The sequence below is a fragment of the Lutra lutra genome, chromosome 10 (assembly GCF_902655055.1).
Source record: "Lutra lutra chromosome 10, mLutLut1.2, whole genome shotgun sequence".
Classification (NCBI taxonomy): domain Eukaryota; kingdom Metazoa; phylum Chordata; class Mammalia; order Carnivora; family Mustelidae; genus Lutra; species Lutra lutra.
In genome coordinates, this window is record NC_062287.1 from 40,868,114 (window position 1) to 40,883,576 (window position 15,463).

General features: G+C 36.4%; 1 long non-coding RNA gene across 1 annotated transcript in view; it reads right to left on the reverse strand.

Moving 5' to 3' along the window:
* Positions 1-5,033: 5,033 nt before the first annotated feature.
* Positions 5,034-15,463, reverse strand: part of LOC125078958 (uncharacterized) — a 33,808-nt gene continuing 23,378 nt past the window's right edge. Inside the window, exons 2-3 of the long non-coding RNA XR_007121021.1 lie at positions 8,824-8,956; positions 5,034-5,211 (exon numbers count right to left, since the gene is read on the reverse strand). This is a non-coding gene — a long non-coding RNA (uncharacterized LOC125078958). The remainder of the gene's footprint in view (positions 5,212-8,823; positions 8,957-15,463) is intronic.

Sequence of the window (15,463 nt, forward strand, 5' to 3'; positions counted from 1 at the left end):
AGTCAGAGTTAGAGATCAAAATATTGTTAATAAACCTGAATCGAAGATTGAAGCTCGACATAACATCAGAGTTGAACTTCCTAATATTTCTCATTAAAATGAATAAACTTACCTGAATTTTTTTTAAAGACTGAGGATTTCAGGGTAGGCTAGAGAAAAGAGGGGAAAAAAAGGAGAAAATGTGTCAACACTGAGAATGAACTGTTTCCAACAATCAGATAAATCACTTCTCCTTGGGGACGAAAAAGAAAGGGGGTAGAGCCCAAACTCCTTCAGTATACTCCTTTCCATGGAGTGGAAGCTAATTCTATGAAAATGTGAGGATTTGGAGTACTCCCTGCTAAGGCACATATCTAAGCATGAATCTATCACTTCCCTTGAGGGAGGGTAGATTCTCTTTCCCTTTTTTGTTAGTTGAAACATTGGGTAAGGTAGCATAATGTTGGATGGAGAGATTTTTCTACAGGATGCTTGTAGGCCTTACATACTTAGAATGCTGCAATATATATGAAAATTTAGATGCTTCCTAGGGTACTAGAATATCTTACTTGATAGACAATAGACAATATTCCATCTTTTTTTTTTTTTTCAGTAGGAAGCAACAAACACATTAACTATATGCCAGGGAGTGTTCTGGGGGGGGGGGGGGGGGGGCATGTGTGTTTATAAAACAAAACATGATCAAAGGCCATTTAGAACACTCTACTCCTGTAGTTATCCCCGTGAATACATACAAACTTTTTAATAGCTGTGTTAATCATACCTCACACTTCTGTCTCACTCATGCTACTCAGAATGGAATGCCCTATTCTGTCTTCTGTCTGTGGAATCATTTGGTATTGTCTAAGAGTCCTCCCTAGAACCCTCCAGGATTTCTCTCTTGGGCTTTCTTAGCATTTTCTTTCTGCTAATAATTTTTTAAATATTGTTAATTGTTCTATGTTTAAAAGACAAATTCATAGTTTTTTTTAAAGATTTAATTTATTTATTTGACAGACAGATCACAAGTAGGCAGAGAGGCGGCAGAGAGAGAGGAAAGCAGGCTCCCTGCTGAGCAGATAGCCCAATGTGGGGCTTGATCCCAGGACCCTGGGATCATGACCTGAGCTGAAGGCAGAGGCTTTAACCCACTGAGCCACCCAGGTGCTCCCAAATTCATAGTTTTTTTTTTTTTAATAAAATCTATAGTAAATATAGAAAATGTAGAGGAGATATTAGCAACATCAATAATTCATTTATATTTACTGAGCCTCAGGTGTATGCCAGACACTGTGCTAAAGGAAAACAATGAATATGACCAAAAAGGTCAATACATTCACCAAGAGTTACCATTCCTGTATTTTATTTGAAATGTTTCAATTAAAATTAATGACTAATTACAGGATTTTGATATGATTTTTATTTAAATTACTTATGATGTAATCCCCTCAACCACATCAAGAATTTCACTAAAAAATGACTATGCATTTTTTTTAAAGATTTTATTTATTTATTTGACAGAGATCACAAATAGGCAGAGAAGCAGGCAGAGAGAGAGAGAGAGAGAGGAGGAAGCCGGCTCTCCACTGAGCAGAGAGCCCAATGCGGGGCTCGATCCCAGGACCCTAAGATCATGACCTGAGCCAAAGGCAGAGGCTTAACCCTCTGAGCCACCCAGATGCCCTGACTCTGCATTTTTATTCTTATAAACAATCTAGTTGATTTAAATGCCAACCTCTCTTGTTAGTTTTAGTTTTTGTATTTAAACTTCGTTTGCTATGTTAATATTGTAACCTTCCTAGTGTTATCTGCAATAGGATCCTAGTATCCATTCTCTCCTTTCTTAATATCAAAGGCTCATTTTGTGGTGGCACTAATGTGCCTGGATAAAAATATTTACTTCCCAAGACTCTCTTACATCTAGGTGTGGCTGTGTATCATAGTTCTGCCTAATGATATTAAGCAGAGTTTCTCTGAGAACTTCTAGAAGAGATTTTTATTTCCTTTTAGAGGCTCTGCTCCCTTTTCTTTCTCCCTTTTCTTCCTGTTTGGGTGTGGAGAGGAGGCTGGAAGTTGGTTAGCTCTCTTGAAATCCAGAGGCAACAAACATAAAAACAGACTGACACTGTTATGACAGAACTAAAACATCAAAAAAACTTTGGTCACTAATAGCATCCTTGAGTTACTGTGACCTGGGCTTTTTATTCCATAAAATAACAGAGTTCAAGCAATTATTTTGGGGTTACTTACTAGCAGTCAAACACATCTAAATTGATATAACACCATACAGATTTGTTCAGTGTTAAGGCAGGAACAAGCAATCTTCACTTGGTATTAATACTATAGATTCTTTAACTGGAATTGTGTGACTTAAATCAAGAATATAATAAGTTATGGGTTGAAATATATAAATATAGTACAGTCTAAAGTAAGAGTTATCCCCTTTCAGAAGTTATAATTTGGTGGCTAAAGTAATAGCTTGAGCACAAATGGGACTTTCGAGATGAATATCACACATTCTTGGATGCAAAGGTAGGGACGAGTTGGTCCTCAGGAATGGAATAGACCTAAGAATTTGAAAGCCATTTCCCCATTATTCATTTTTCATTTCAGCTTAGAGCATGAATCTTCTCTATTGTTCTCTCCCTGCAACTAATGAAAACTTCTTCATGGTCAACATAGCTTTAATTGGCCATTCCATAGCTCTTGGAGTACAGAATTTACCATCTAGCCCTCGTGAAGTCTGATTCATCTTCTATCTTACATTACATGATTCCACATTTCTGGGAAGTGATCATTTGGGTCAGGTGTCTACTTTGGTTCAAATAATTATTGTTGGATCAAATTTCAGGGAAGGAAAACTCAAAAGATCAACTGGGGAGAGAACCCAGAAAAACAAAATCATTCACATATCAATGGAAAATGGCACCACATTATTTTACCTAAGCTTATAAATGTTGGAGAATCACTCTGTTCTTATTCTCAGATTTCTAAAATGGGACTTAAGACTTATGCAAAATAATGCTACTAGCTCTCCTCTCCATCCCTCACTCATGCTTTATTTTCTAAGAAGGGGCTTATGTAATTGAAAACAATAGAGAACAACTAAGCATGTGTATCTCCTGTCCTTCTTGGCTCTTCTTCTTCTTTTCTTGTTCCATCATGCTGATGTTTTTCATCAAACCATCTGTGGCCTGCTCTGCTTCTGTTTCTGTGCACAAATACACTCGAGCCACAGCTGAATTCTAACTTCTGAAGGCATTTCTGTGGTGTCCTTTCTCACTAGCCCTGCTGTCAGGTTTTAGTAGATATAACACAATAAAGCAGAAATTCCCCTTGCTGTTTTCTATTAGGTGTGTTTGTTCAGCTCTGTAAAGTTATGTGCAGCTGTGAGCATTAAATGCAATAAAATGAGAGCGACTCTTTAAGTTTATTTCTTTCACATATAAAAGTTAAGAGGTAAGCAGTTTGGTTCTTCTCTGGTGACCCTGTAACATTATGGTCTCAGAGACTCCATCTCTTTACAGTTCATTTCTCTGCAACCCCCAGATGTTGCACTCATCCACATAGGCCAAAACGGGAGCTACAGTTCCTACCATCATGTCTGTATTTCAAGGATGTAAGCAAAGAAGGGTTAAAAAAAAAAGATTATAAATAATTTCTTGAATTTGTTACAGAACACTTCTGTCTTATTGGTTAGCACACTGTTACCTAGAGACTCTACTTAGAAAATATGAAATGGAAACTTTATTCTTGATGACCATGTAACCAACTAAAATCTAGATATTTTATTCTAGGGGAAAAGGGAAAAATACTGGGAGAGTGTGCCCAACATAGGTAATGAATAAAAATATTTAATCAGGCAATGTGTTTATCAGTCCTCTTTTAATAGTTCACTATTGTTAAAATATTTGTCCCTTCCACAATATTTATTAAGCATCTGCTATGTGCTGGATATCATGCTTGGCTCTAGGAATACAGAATTGAATTAATTACCACTACCACCCTTGATGATTTTGTATTCTAGTGCTAATTATGCTATTATTCACTGTATAATTACATAGGTCAGTCTTTAGGGATTATTTACCTTCTATTTTTTTAATTAAACAAATTAGACATTAAATTATTCATACTGTTGGAATACCTATTTTCTTTGATTTTTCTCTCTTTTTCTGCATTCTACATCCATTGGTAGAAATTTCAAAAGAAAACTAAGTGATTAGTCCCCTTATTTAGAGAATTGTGGGTTCCTCTACCTCTCTGGCTGGAAAGTGCACACAAGAATGGTGCCAAGAAGCCTGTAGGGATTAAATTCATTATCTTGATGAATTTATTAAGCTTCAGATACGGCCCTTTGCTGGCTCAGCACATTGATTTTATCAGCATACCAGGAGTACATTAATATCTCAGAGGTAGAAACACTTTAAGCAAGCTCCTAAGACACTTATAAATTCAGAGTGGTGAATGATTAATTCACTGAGAAATGGAAATGCCATAGGAACAACAACATTTGCACCCCTCATAATCAGCCCATTTTTTTTTCACCCTAGGTAGACTTATATAAGCTGTCAAGTCATATTCTGAATGTCAACTTCTCTTTCCATAAGACGTAATTATCACAAGTACCATATAAAATTCAGGTTTATATGACCAGGAATTGTATTTGATCTGACACACCAAAGTGGGTAATGAGAGCTGCTAATGACAAGCCACAATTAATCTGTGCACAATCAGAAAAGCTGGACAGATTTCTTTACTTAATGTATAAAAGGAAAAAGAAAAATAAAAACATAGCCTGTATTAGGGTTCATCATTAATACAAAACCAGGGGTGCGTGTGTGTGTGTGTGACAGAGAGAGAAAGGATTCATTGAGTCCTGTCGCCCAAATGAAAACCTGCCTCCATCTTCCCCCAAAGCCTGACAGCTATCCCAGACCAAAAGCAGCTCTTAGGAAACTTTTAGCAAAACACTGCAACAACAACAACAAAAGACCTGAGAATGACTGCTAAGAAGGCAATCCTACTAGAAGGAAGACCATTTCACTTGCCTGCAGTCATCCTGTCTCCAAGGCAGCACTGCACTGTGCTAAGAGGGAACTTCTCAGCTAAAAAGAGCTCCCTTGATTAGAAACAGAAGAATGGGTTGGGTGGCAGTTTCCTCAGACTTTCAGGGCACCACATGAAGGTCTCACCTCAGTTTCATTCCAGCAAAGCTGAGAACTATGGAGAGATCTAGGAATAAAATGAAAAGCAGGGGCTACCAATAGCGGTGACATAGTGGGAGCTATGGAGGTTCATGGATTTGCTCTGCAGCCAGCCCTGCAGATTTTGCCACTTTAATGGCTAGTAAATGCCTTGGACCCCCTACAGACTTCAACAATTTTTGTCCCAAGGGCATTCACATTTGTGGGAACCAGCCACCCAAATCCGTCCATTCCCTCTCTCTCTTTTTTCTCACAAGAGCCCAGGTCCTAGCCCAGGCGCCTGTGCAGGTGCTCAGGTACAAACCGCCAGCCTAGGTCCCTACAAGGTGACCCCTACTGCCATGTGCAGATGAGGCTGGCCATTCCAGCTGTGCACATACAGGGCATCAGCCAGCACTGAGCATTCTGCTTTGCTCAGCTTACTAACTTAAATGTTAATTTCATCCAAGGACACACTCATAAATATATTCTATGCTAACATTAGAATATTTGGCCAAATATTTGGACACCTGGTGGCCCAAGTCAAATTTGATGCATAAAATTCACCATCACAAGTAGCTGTGAAGGGATAGTATAAAATAAAAACAACAGAAGGGCCATCAGTGTGACTGGTCTGAGTCTCCCACTTTTGTTTACTGCTTATTCCCTGAGAGTAGGATTTAAGTCTTATTACCCCTTCCATCACTAGCACCTACGTGGGTCCTGGCACATGAAGTGTTCAAAGGTTATATTAAAAAAGATATTATAAAATGACTTGCCATCCTGATTAGGATAGGAAAAAGTATGGCTTCTCTGAAATAAGGTCATATAATCATAGTGCATAGACTTAGATGTGAAGATAATAGCCAAAGATGAAAAAAGGTAAGATATGGAAACATTTTAGCAGAATTAAAAATCGTCTCAAATAGTTAGAAAGCTCAAGTATATATTAGCTGTATATAAAATTATATATAGGTAAACTAAAAATCTTAAAATACTGAAATATTTTAAATACTGTTTGAATATTTTAAATACGGTTTGAATTTTCCTCTGAGAGATACATAATCAATATAGGAAAAACAGTATGTAGAATTATCAGTAATAATAGCAAAACGCAGGGTTAATCCTAGGTATTTACTCTTAATAAGGCTAAGATTTAATAAAAAGTCAAGAATAATATAGAATGTAAGAATGATTTGGTAATAATGAGTGTTGACAGTTTCTAAGTTCCTTAATTAAAGATTCTGAATTCGTGAACAAGGAAAAGTTCTAAATCCTCACTTAATATGGTAGAGGGTTGTCTTACTCCATTCAGTGTGCCATAATACAATATCATAGAGACTGCCACATATAAACAGCCCGTATTAATTTCTTGTGGTTCCAGAGGCTGGGAAGTCCAAGATCAAGACAACTGGTAGATTGGTGTCAGGTGAGAATTACTTCTCGGTCCATGGACAGCCATCTGCTTACTGGGCACTCAGATGGCAGAAATGGTTGAAAAAGCTCTCTGAGGCCTCTTTTATAAAAGTACTAATTCATTAATGGAGACTCCACATTTATGACCTAATCACCTCCAAGAAGGTCCCACATTCTAAAACTATCACATTGGGGATTAGGATTTCAAGGTATAAATTTTGGGGGGACATAACATGCAGTCCATAGTAAGAGTCAAGACGTATGATTCAAGTATTGACTTCCATAAGTTTAAGGTAGCATTTACATGCAGTCTTCCTCTCACACTGGGAAGCCATTGTTCTGAGGGCAATTCCAATGTGAGTCACAGGAGGTCTCCTATAAAAGTGATCTGCTTTCCTGGGATAAACTGCAGTTGCTGTTAAGTGCGCCATCATATTTATGAATGTTACGAAAGGAAATTTGTTTTGAAGGTAGAAGCGTGAAATTTTTGCTAGAGGAGACACAGACTGTAATCCATTTGATTACTTAATCTTAGGCAAATTACTCAATTTCTCAGCTCTTCAGTTTTCTTATCTATAGAACACAAAACAATAGATTACCTCATGAAACTGCATTGTAGAACAAAGTAGACAATGTTTTTAAAGCTCTTGACATAAAACCTAGTACATTCAAAATATTAACAATACTGATGAAGATTGTGATGATGAAAGAAAGCAGTATTTTTCTGCTAAGACTGCCTCTGTGCTTGTCCCTCCAGATATTTTTCTGCCCATATTAAGGTTGTTGGTATTTTTTTAAATTTTTTTTTTCTTTTATAAGAGAGGGAACAGAAGCAGTGGGAGTGAGAGAGGGAGAAGCAGGCTTCCCGCTGAGCAGGGAGCCAGATGTGGGGCTCAATCCCAGGATCCTGGGATCATGACCTGAGCCGAAGGCAGACGCTTAGCAACTGAGCTACCCAGGCGCCCCAGTATTTTTTTAATCTTTAAAATGTTGGCAGTGGCTAGTCGCCTGGCTGCCCAATGCCTTCCTGTGGTGTGTATCTGATTTCAAAGGGAGCGATGCATATTAATTTTTTTCACTGGAAAGTGCTTTCATTTTCTCTTCCTTCCTGGGGGTGTCTGTGTTTTCTTTCCTTCACGCTCCCTCTCCCTCTCTGCGGGCCAGTGAGATGCTTATTGTTTTAGTTCAGAGCATGCTTTCCTTTTGTTTATCCTAAAATGACTGACAGATTTTCTCCTTTGTGGTGACTCCTTACCATCTAGTCATGATAGTTAGGTTTTTGTTGATTTTTTCTTGTTTCTTCTGTTTAATTGTGGTAGATTTGTAAACTTGATTTCATAGACTATTATAAGGTGTGTGAATCCAGACAAAAGTGAGGTGCATGCAGTGAAATGTCGGGATATCTCACAGATTATGAGGTAGGCACTGAGATAACAATTAATTAATTGTAACATTAATTCCATTGTAATCCTGTGATGACAGATGATAGTACTCAAAAACAAGTTGTCTGCAGATGTCTCCACCATTCAGTTTTCTTACCCTATAAATGAGGGTAACATTTTCCCAAGTAACCTTGGGGATTTGATGTGAGCATCTAATAAGGAAATAAAAAGCTCTTTGAAAAGAATAAAGCACTTTTGTTGAGTTTGGGGAATTGTTAATTATTGATGTTGTTAAACCTAATTAGGAACTAACCTTAAATAATTTATCTAATTCTATACATTATGTTCCTTGAAATCTCTGCCATTCTCTCAACAACTTGTATAGTTTGTTTTATAACTGAAGCAAAATTTTTTTCACACTATAATTTAAAATTCTTGCTATGAATAACATTTTCTTTGAATACAAATTGGCCTTTGAAGTCAAGACTCAATATGAGTGATTGCTGCTTGGCATTGTTTTAAATATTCATTTGAAAATCACATGTAGTAGTCAAACTTGCCCATGTTTTTACTCTGATTAATGAATTTTAAGTGAAAAATCTTTATTTATTTTACCTATTAACGCATGAACCTATAAAGATATGTAGTATATTTCTTATGTATAATTTCACAACTCCTCTAATAGTCACAATTTTCTGAGGATTCCAAAAGTGATAAGTTCTGCTTATACTATCTCTAAGGATGAGATATGATTATTTACTTTAAATTTATTTAGCCTTTTTTAAAAAAGTAATCACTTTTTTAAGAGTCATATTTTCTTAGTTCAAGTCATGTACAAGGAAATCCATTTCTCCATCACTCACCATATTCACAATTCCAGTGAATTTTGGTAATTTCAAAAAATCCAAATCTTCCTGTTTTGAAAATTGCATCTCTGCATTTCTAACAAGCTCCCAGATTATGTCAATGGCTTCTGATCCACCAGAAGCACCAGACCTAAGAAATGGCACCTATGAAATTAGAACCTAAAACTTCATATTCTCATTTCAAATATCCTTGCTGAATTATTACAATACTCTTCTACTTCAGACTGGGGTGGGGGATGGTGGGTCTGGGAAGATTGGGGTAAATTTCAGTAAGTTAATGATAGCTCAATTGACAAAAGAAGAACTCTGTCCATCGATCAAAAAACAATAATAACAACTTAGTGACTATTATTGACTAAACTCATTTGGATTTAATTAGCTAGAAACTCAAAAGGAACTGTTTTTCAGTACTTTGTCTTTAGGACACATTAAAACAAACAAAATCGGGACGCCTGGGTGGGTCAGTTGGTTGGACGACTGCCTTCGGCTCAGGTCATAATCCTGGAGTCCTGGGATCGAGTCCCGCATCGGGCTCCCAGCTCCACGGGGAGTCTGCTTCTCTCTCTGACCTTCTCCTCACTCATGCTCTCTCTCACTGTCTCTCTCTCAAATAAATAAATAAAATCTTTAAAAAAAATTTTTAAAACAAACAAAATCAACTTTTAGGTGATGTCTGAGATAGTCCCTACTCTGTCCAATCTCTCTCTTTTGGTTCAACCTATACTCCATATAACAATGAGATCTGGCTTCGGTGATGATGATTCTGGAACATCAATTACTTCTTCAAATGTCAAAAATATAACCGAGGAAATTCATAATAAATAGGATTGTGTAATCACTTTTTATAGAGTATATCTTTCAAGGTCAAGGGATGGATATGTATACATATATAATCATGTACATATATATGTTAGATATTGATATAAATAGATTAATATTATATAATACTTATAATGTTTTATAGTACCATTCCAAGTGTTAGATATGCTTTAAATTATTTATTCTTTAAACCTATGAGTTAAGACTGTGATGAATGTACTCGAGGATGAGTACACGGAGGCCTCACTTAACAGGAACTCTGATTTCTAAGGTCTGGGCTTTGTCTGGCAGTGGTATGTGTGAGCATCATGCTGAAGCTGGATCTGGTAATATTTTTAAAAATTATGTACTGGAACCGATGGCTGCTGCCATTTCTGGAGAAATGCCCACAGTAACAGCAAGAAAAATAGTAGAGAAAATGCTGTCCTCCCCTACTTCTACCTCTCAGTCACACTGTAAGGCAAAACCCTGATAGTTCTCTGAAAACAGAAGTGCAACCTATAGCAGCCCAGCTCCAGCATGAGAGAACTGAGTAAAAGTGAGTAATTTTGGAATTAGGAGACAGTGGCTAAGTAACTGGCACCTTAGGGTAATGACTATAAGAATATTAAAGAATGGGAGTGACCTGGGTGGCTCAGTCGATTAAATGTCTACCTGTAGCTCAGGTCATGATCTCAGGGTCCAGGGACTGAGTCCTACCTCAGTTCTCTAATCATTGGGGATTCTGCTTCTCCCTGCCTCTGCCTCAACCCCAGCCTCCCTACTTGTGCTCTCTGCTCTCTCTTGTGCTCTCTCTCTCAAATTAATAAAATCTTAAAGATTATTAACGAATGTATAACTTTCAAGATAAATTTATCTAAGCTTATATAGCAGAATAAGAATAATAAAAATTATAATAAAAATACTTTTTCAGAGAAAAAGGAATAAAGAGAAGTAAAATGCAGGAGAAGCAGATAGGTTTTAATCCCTCTTCTATTTGTTTTCTAACACATCAATTGCATGTTAATATTACTTGGACTATATTCATTTGACAGAATAAAATGGTTAGGTTGGATGACAACCTAAACTATATATTGCATGGATATGCATTTAAACTATATATTGTAAAAAAAATTATATATTGTATACTTTAAATATAAGGATATATAAGGATAGAAAGCAAAATTATGGCAAAAAAAAGTCTCACTAACATTAACCCAAAAACCTTTATGGCAATAGTACTACAAGTGAAAATATGTTTTAAGTCAATAAGCACTGACGATAAGGCAGGGTATATGTCACAACCAATATATGTATATTATTGTATATTGTATATGTATATATAATATGTGTATATTGCACAACCAATGCAATGGGAGGCTTAAAAAAACTTCTAAATATCTCTCTATCCATCTATGCATATATGCCTATATAACATAACTCTTAAATATATAAAACACTAATAAAAATTAGAAAAATTTACATAGTGGAAGATCTTAACATATCCATTTTATTTATTTTATTTTTTGTATACAAATTTTCCTTTTTTTATAATCATTTTTTAATTTATTTTCAGCATAACAGTATTCATTGTTTTTGTACCACACCCAGTGCTCCATGCAATCCGTGCCCTCTCTAATACCCACCACCTGGTTCCCCTAACCTCCCACCCCCCCAACCTCTTCAAACCCTTCAGATTGTTTTTCAGAGTCCATAGTCTCTCATTGTTCACCTCCCCTTCCAGTTTCCCCCAATTCCCTTCTCCTAACTCCCCATGTCCTCCATGCTATTTGTTATGCTCCACAAATAAGTGAAACCATATGATAATTCACTCTCTCTGCTTGACTTATTTCACTCAGCATAATCTCTTCTAGTCCCGTCCATGTTGCTACAAAAGTTGGGTATTCATCCTTTCTGATGGAGGCATAATACTCCATAGTGTATATGGACCACATCTTCCTTATCCATTCATCCATTGAAGGGCATCTTGGTTCTTTCCACAGTTTGGCAACCGTGGCCATTGCTGCTATAAACATTGGGGTACAGATGGCCCTTCTTTTCACTACATCTGTATCTTTGGGGTAAACACCCAGTAGTGCAATTGCAGGGTCATAGGGAAGCTCTATTTTTAATTTCTTGAGGAATCTCCACACTGTTCTCCAAAGAGGCTGCACCAACTTGCATTCCCACCAACAGTGTAAGAGGGTTCCCCTTTCTCCACATCCCCTCCAACACATGTTGTTTCCTGTCTTGCTAATTTTGGCCATTCTAAGTGGTGTAAGGTGGTATCTCAATGTGGTTTTAATTTGAATCTCCCTGATGGCTAGTGATGATGAACATTTTTTCATGTGTCTGATAGCCGTTTGTATGTCTTCATTGGAGAAGTGTCTGTTCATATCTTCTGCCCATTTTTTGATAAGATTATCTGGTGTGTGTGTGTTGAGTTTGAGGAGTTCTTTAAAGATCTTGGATATCAATCTTTTGTCTGTATTGTCATTTGCAAATATCTTCTCCCATTCTGTGGGTTGCCTCTTTGTTTTCTTGACTGTTTCCTTTGCTGTGCAGAAGCTTTTGATTTTGATGAAGTCCCAAAAGTTTATTTTCGCTTTTGTTTCCTTTGCCTTTGGAGACATATCTTGAAGTTGCTGTGGCTGATATCGAAGAGATTACTGCCTATGTTCTCCTCTAGGATTCTGATGGATTCCTGTCTCATGTTGAGGTCTTTTATCCATTTTGAGTTTATCTTTGTGTATGGTGTAAGAGAATGGTCGAGTTTCATTCTTCTACATATAGCTGCCCAGTTTTCCCAGCACCATTTATTGAAGAGACTGTCTTTTTTCCATTGTATATTTTTTCCTGTTTTGTCGAAGATTAACTGACCATAGAGTTGAGGGTCCATATCTGGGCTCTCTACACTGGTCCACTGGTCTATGTGTCTGTTTTTATGCCAGTACCATGCTGTCTTGGTGATCACAGCTTTGTAGTAAAGATTGAAATCAGGTAACGTGATGCCCCCAGTTTTATTTTTGTTTTTCAGTATTTCCTTAGCGATTCGGGGTCTCTTCTGGTTCCATACAAATTTTTGGATTATTTGCTCCAGCTCTTTGAAGAATACCAGTGGAATTTTGATTGGGATGGCATTAAAAGTATAGATTGCTCTAGGCAGTATAGACATTTTAACAATGTTTATTCTTCCAATCCAAAAGCATGGAATGGTCTTCCATCTTTTTGTGTCTTCTTCAACTTCTTTCATGAGTGTTCTGTAGTTCCTTGAGTACAGATCCTTTACCTCTGGTTCGGTTTATTCCCAGGTATCTTATGGTTCTTGGTGCTATAGTAAATGGAATCGATTCTCTAATTTCCCTTTCTGTATTTTCATTGTTAGTGTATAAGAAAGCCACTGATTTCTGTACATTGACTTTGTATCCTGCCACATTACTGAATTGCTGTATGAGTTCTAGTAGTTTGGGGGTGGAGTCTTTTGGGTTTTCCATATAAAGAATCATGTCATCTGCAAATAGAGAGAGTTTGACTTCTTCATTGCCAATTTGGATACCTTTTATTTCTCTTTGTTGTCTGATTGCTGTTGCTAGGACTTCTAATACTATGTTGAACAAGATTGGTGAGAGTGGGCATCCTTGTCGTGTTCCTGATCTCAACGGGAAGACTGAAAGCTTTTTCCCATTGAGGATGATATTTGCTGTGGGTTTTTCATAGATAGATTTGATGAAGTTCAGGAATGTTCCCTCTATCCCTATACTTTGAAGCGTTTCCAGGAACGGATGCTGGATTTTGTCAAATGCTTTTTCTGCATCAATTGAGAGGTCCATGTGGTTCTTCTCTCTTCTCTTATTGATTTGTTCTATCATTGATTGATTTGTGAATGTTGAACCATCCTTGTAGCCCAGGAATGAATCCCACCTGGTCATAGTGGGTAATCTTTTTAATGTGCTGTTGGATCCTGTTTGCTAGGATCTTGTTGAGAATCTTAGCATCCATATTCATCAGTGATATTGGTCTGAAATTCTCCTTTTTGGTGAAGTCTTTTCCTGGTTTGGGGATCAAGGTAATGCTGGTTTCATAGAAAGAGTCTGGAAGTTTTCCTTCTGCTTCAATTTTTTTGAAACAGCTTCAGGAGAATAGGTGTTATTTCTTCTTTGAAAGTTTGGTAGAATTCCCCAGGGAATCAGTCAGGTCCTGGGCTCTTGTTTTTTGGGAGGTTTTTTGATCACTGCTTCAATCTCGTTATTAGATATCAGTCTATTTAGGTTGTCAATTTCTTCCTGGTTCAATTTTGGGAGTTTATAGTTTTCCAGGAATGCATCCATTTCATCTAGGTTGCTTAGCTTATTGGCATATAACTGTTGATAATAACTTCTGATGATTGTTTCTACTTCCTTGGTGTTAGTTGTGATCTCTCCCTTTTCATTCATAATTTTATTAATTTGGGCTTTCTCTCTTTTCTTTTGGGTTAGTGTGGCCAACATATCCATTTTAATTATGGATAGTTTAAGCAGATGGAAAGTCAAAAACCTATAGAAAATTTTAAGACAATTAATACATTTCATTATAGAAAGCGCTACAGAGAAGAAAACACTCTACAGAAGAGTTTCAGAACAGTTTTTAAAAGATTTTGCTTATTTTAGAGAGAGAAGGTATGTACTGGGGAAGGGGCAGAGGGGGAAGGGGAGAGCAAATCCCAGGCAGACTGTGCATTGAGCATGGAGCCCAATGCGGGCCTCTATCTCATGACTCATGAGATCATGGCTTTGAGCCAAAACCAAGAGTCAGAGGTTTAACTGACTGAGCTACCCGGGCATCCCATGTTACAGAATATTTTTAAATGAAGTTGGAGGGATTATCAAATTGATAACAAGTCAGGTCATAAAATAGTCACAACAGTTTTTAAATGAGTTAAATTATATAGATTGTTTTCTGAATAGAGTAAAAGTTACAATAAATAATAAAAGATAATAAGGAAATCCCCAAATGTTTGGAAATTGAACAATATATATCTAGATACTATATGAATCAAAGAACAATTCTAATGGAAATCTATTTTGATATGAAATATCAAAAAATTTGTGGGTTTCAAATAAAGTCAGGTTTAGAGAGAAATTTGTAGGTATAAAAAAGGGTTATAGACTGAAAATCTATGATCCGAAGAAGCTGGACAACTTTTTGAGAAAAGGGAATTAAGAAACCATGATACAAAAAACAAACATGTAATTAAGAATATCAACAAATACAAAAGTTATTTGACTAAACCTGTAACCCAACAGAAAAAAGTGGAAGACCATAGTTGGAAGAAAATGATGACTTGAATACTGATTCTAAAATCATTAAAAAGATAATGGAAGAAAAAAAGATAATGGGAGTGTATTACTTTAATGTAAAACTTCAACATAGCAAAATTTAAATTTGGATGCAGTTGTTGAATGACTAGAAAAATACATTGTCAAAAATGATCAAGAAGGATTAGAAAATCTAAATAAATATTATGCTATAATATATGCTTACTTATGGAATCTATAACTAAGAACTTACCACAACATTATCTCCAGGCCTAGATGGCTTCATCAGTAAATTCCTTAAGCTTTTATAGACTAACATCAGTTTTATCAGAGTACTTTAGAAAACGGAAAAAAAGACCTCAAAGCTCCTTTCATAAACCTTTCATAAAACTTATAAAGATATTACAAGAAAGGAAAACTATTCCGTGAATTCTAAATAAAGCGCCAGCAAATCAAATTCAAGAAATACATTAAAAAGATAATATATCCCAGCCACGTTGTTAATTCCTGAGAAAAAAAAAATTTTTTTTTAAACCTTCATTAAC